General features: G+C 46.9%; 1 pseudogene; it reads left to right on the top strand.

The window, feature by feature from the left end:
* The first annotated feature begins 3,482 nt into the window (after window positions 1–3,482).
* On the top strand, window positions 3,483–4,475 carry LOC147701327 (uncharacterized; annotated as a pseudogene).
* The last annotated feature ends 398 nt before the right edge of the window (window positions 4,476–4,873 follow it).

Genomic DNA, 4,873 nt, shown 5'->3' with positions numbered 1-4,873 from the left:
ATACGGGAGGTGACCAGAGCCATAATGACAAGTATGAGAGCCTCAGTCGTGAGAAACCTACGGATTTTGCAGATCCTGCGTAGATGGAAAAAGCAGGAAGATGTAACTGCCTTGATTTGAGGTCTCATAGATAAGTCACTAGATATAATCACACCGAGGCTCTTCACCGAATTGACAGGGCAGGGCGGAGGGCCAAAAACTGGGGCTCCGGGGGTTTGCTGTCCCTCCTATTAGTACTAAGTCTGTCTTGTTGGGATTAAGCTTCAGCTGGCTAAAATGCATCCACTTAGAGATGGCAAGCATGGTGGATTGAAAATTGGCACAGGAAGAAGGGGATGAATCAACAGGAAAAATCAACTGTAAATCATCCACATAGTTGAAGATAGTGACAGGGGTGTGACGGAGAGAAACAATAAGAGGTTGCATGTAGAGGTTAAATAAAAGAGGTGCTGCATTTTCCTGAGGAACACCACAGGAAAAAGCAGAATAAGGGGCTGAGAAGGTAGACAGATGAACTGATTGAGAACGTTGGTGCAAGAAAGACCTAATCCAGGTAAGAGCCATGCCCTGGATGCCCGCATTGTTGACACGGTCCATCAAAATAGCATGATCGACCGTGTCAAAGGCAGCCGATAAATCTAATAAAACAAGAGCCTGGGCCAGGTTCTTATCGGCGCCTTGCCTCAGTACATCCATTACAGCCACAATGACAGCCTCAGTAGAATGAGCCGGTCTAAAACCGGCTTGCTGGTCATCTAAAAAAGAAGACCCTTCAATGAATGCACTGAGGCAGCGGGTAACATAGGTCTCCCAAATTTTCCCCAGATAGGGGAGAAGGGAGATCGGCCGATAATTGCTCAGGACAGAAGGATCAGCACCAGGTTTTTAGAGTATGGGGACCACAACCGCCTGTTTGAAAGCATCAGGGACAGAACCTGTGGCAAGCGAGCTGTTAAGAAGTGCCACGGGGGGGATCAGGGCATGCCAAAGAGGTGGCTTTCAAAATTTGCGGGGGACAGCAGTCATTGGAGGAACCCGAGTCCACTGTATGTAATAGAGAGATAAACTCAGTCAGGGAAATAGGAGGGAAGGCATTAAAACAACAGGGATTCAGAGGGGGTAAAAAAGAAACAGTGGATAGGGACGGAAGGGGGATGTTATTTTTAATAGTCACAATTTTTTCAACAAAAAAAGAATTAAGGGAATCACAAAGAGTATGTGTGGGTAAAGGTTGGGCAGTGACACGGTCTGGTACAGAGAGTTCCTCTACAATTGAAAAAATATCTTTAGTTTTAGAAGCAGAGTTAAGAATTTTCTGCGAGAAGTGGAAGTTTTTGCTTGTAAAATTGATTTTTTGTAGAAGTTTAGTAGATCGACATAAGCAATTCTTAATAGAGGGTCATAGTTACGCCTCCAACGACGCTCTGCTTGACGGAGGGCCAGTTTGTCCAATTTCAGCTGATCCGTGAACCAACGCTGAGCGTCGTGAGGACGTTTGGTTTTAATTGTTTTTAACGGAGCTACTACGTCGCTCGCATGTCCCAGCCACTGATCTAGAGCATCAGCCTGGGCAGATGTCGAGGTCATGTCACTGGGGACAGACGTGGCTAAGATTGAGTGGAATTCTGTAATTTTGGCTCATTTCCAGTTACGTGCAGTAAAGTTAGTAGTGGGAGAGGGGCGACAGGGTGAGAGAAGTTTCACAGAAAAGGAAATAAAAGAGTGGTCCGACCAGGAGCAAGGATATACTAAAGGGGGGGAGATGTCAAGATTGGCTGTCCAAACTTGATCGAGAATATGGCCCTTGTTGTGGGTGGCTACAGTGATGTGCTGCTTGCAATTCAGGCCAAGTAAAAGATCTGTGAAGTCTTCGGAGAGGCCACTTTCACAAGGGTCTGACGGCCAATAGTTAAAGTCGCCAATGACAAGGATTTTGGCGGAATTATTAACTAGCCAGGAGATGATATCACCAAACTGTTGGGAGAAAAGAGGCATGTTGTCAGGAGGTCTGTAAACAAGGACGCAAATAAAGGAGAACCTAGGAGAAATAAATTTCAGAGTAAGAATATCAGTTTTAGAAAGGATACTGGTTTCCAAAGTGGTAAACTTCTATCGGGAGCGGATAATAGCAGCAACCCCCCGCCTGCTCTACCGACTGCTCTGTTCGTCTGTAAGATATAATAACCCGTTGGGATAGAAGCGAGAATGTCAGGGGTAGAGTCATCATTTAACCAGGTCTCCGAAAGGAGAAGAATATCTATGTTATTGTCATCCAACCTCTGAAATATTTCAAGCTGATGCTTCACCAGCGAACGAGTGTTAAGATAGACTATTGCCAGGGAATGTGGTATTGATGGCCCAGCAACTGGTGAAGTAGTAAGAGGATCATTACTTCGGCGCGAAGTCGGCGCGCCCGCTGCGCTTCCGCCAGGTCACCATTTTAAGTACCCCGAGGGAAGGGAGGAGCTAGCGCGCTGACCTGCGTCAGCAGCGTGGCAGACAGGAAGTAGTGAAGGGCGTGTTGCTCGTTGAATGACCCTCCGCTCGATCGGCACACAGCCGCGGCGGAACGGGGTCAAGAGCAAGGGAAACAGCAGGTAAGTAAAATACAGTTTTAACAATGCATAAGTGTCGCAAATTCACACCATAGCAAAAAAGCAGACTTCATACACGCACGAAGGAGGCTAGCGCAGAGTGAGTATTAAGCAGCCTAACTCGCCGCTATTGTCACCGAGAGTGCGAGAGCCCACCTCTAAAAATAGCCTGGAGCGTTGTAAGAGCTAGTGCGCTGACCTGCGTCAGCAGCGTGGCAGACAGGAAGTAGTGAAGGGGGTGTTGCTCGTTGAATGACCCTCCGCTAGATCGGCACACAGCCGCGGCGGAACGGGGTCAAGAACAAGAGAAACAGCAGGTAAGTGAAATACAGTTTTAAAAATGCATAAGTGTCGCAAATTCACACCATAGCAATAAAGCAGACTTCATACACGCACGAAGGAGGCTAGCGCAGAGTGAGTATTAAGCAGCCTAACTCGCCGCTACTGCCACCGAGAGTGCGAAAGCCCACCTCTAAAATTAGCCTGGAGGGTTGTAAGAGCTAGTGCGCTGACCTGCGTCAGCAGCGTGGCAGACAGGAAGTAGTGAAGGGCGTGTTGCTCGTTGAATGACCCTCCGCTCGATCGGCACACAGCCGCGGCGGAACGGGGTCAAGAGCAAGGGAAACAGCAGGTAAGTAAAATACAGTTTTAAAAATGCATAAGTGTTGCAAATTCACACCATAGCAATAATGCAAAGAGATGGAATTGGGTTTCAAATAGATAAGTACCAGGAGTAAGGTATACATTTCGGAAAAAGGCATTTCGGTACTGGGATAGAAAGAGCAGAGCAAATTGGGAATAACACTAAATCCCAACAATTCGGAACAAGTGAGTTGGTTGGCTCATAACAAAAGAACACAACATAACCAGTCTGTGTTGTTGAGTGGGATGACACCACAAGCAAAGGATAATGACGGATGGAAAAAAACTGCTGGTAGAGCTGAAAGAACAAGTTAAGCAACAATGGAAAACAACAAAACAAAACAAGGTACTTGCAAAGAAAATATAGAAGATAAACACGCAAGCAAAGAATGCCAGATCAGGAAAAATAAAGCAGTAAAAGTGGAAGAGAGTGTGGTCGTTGAAAAGAGACAAAGTATACCAACACAACCCAAGGGGGAAGAAGAGGACTTGTGTCTGGAGGAACTAGAGTACAACAACAAAGTGGATAACTATGACTGGCTGTATTTGGAGGGGTCAGAAGAGGTGAGCGAAGAGACAATTACAACGTCTAAACCCCAAGGTTGATTTAGGGATGAGCGGAATGCATAACAGGTTCAGGGGAGAATATGCGTTCAGCAGTACAGAGGACTCTTCCTGTGCTAGTCAATCATCCATGTTGAAGAAAGGAAAGGCTCTAGAGGGAATGGTTACGGAAGGAATGGAGCCAATGGACAGCAAAGCCGCCGGTGGTCTCAGTACTGAGTGCAACAAGTGGACAGATGTTGGCGATAGGATAGCAACCAGTGCCAAGAAGTGTCCTAAGGAAGAGGATTATCTAGCTAGTGACGCTGACCAGCGTGGAAAAGAATGTGCGAATAAGAGAAGTCTCGAACACAACAACATGAGGGATTACTACGAATGGTTGTATTATGAGGAGTCGGAGAACGTGAGCGAAGAGACAGATAAACACCTACAACGTCCACACCCAGAAGTGGACTTGAGAGCGAACTGTATGCAAATTGAGTCTATGGAGAAGCACGAGTTCAGGGGATCTGAGGACTCTGCCGACTCCTGCGAAATAAAATCGCCTACATTGGAGGAAGGTCGGGACTTGGTGGAAGCCATTCCGGAAGGTATGGACCCTGTCGACAGGAGCAACACAAGTGACTCTGGAACAGAAAACGACAAGAGGTCCAATGTGGGACTTTACACAAATGATTACGACGGAGAAGATACCAGTCGCACAGTTGACATGGACGCCGGTGGTCAGGTCCATGAAGTACAAGGGCTTCATGTTTTACTACAGTTCATGTTTTTCTTCTTTCTTAGGGAAGGAGATGTGTTACGTCGATAGCCTTTCCTATCGCGCTTTGTCCCCTGCATGCCCCCGTCCCTGCCGCGCGACCTCCCCGCATTTGCATGCGTTACGTCATAGGGCTTTGTCCTATGACAGCTAGGTAGTTGACAGTTTGTTATGACAGTTGCAGCTGTCCATGGTTTATGAGCTGGTGACCGGAGCGCCGACCTTCGTACCGGTGTGTCGTTTGTTATGAGGAATAAAGTTACGCATTAAGACATATGCTTTTGTCATTTCCTTAACAGATTCCCCCAACATA

Source organism: Lissotriton vulgaris, chromosome 7 (assembly GCF_964263255.1).
Source record: "Lissotriton vulgaris chromosome 7, aLisVul1.2, whole genome shotgun sequence".
Taxonomy (NCBI): Eukaryota; Metazoa; Chordata; class Amphibia; order Caudata; family Salamandridae; genus Lissotriton; species Lissotriton vulgaris.
This window is presented reverse-complemented; position numbering and strand designations above follow the sequence as displayed.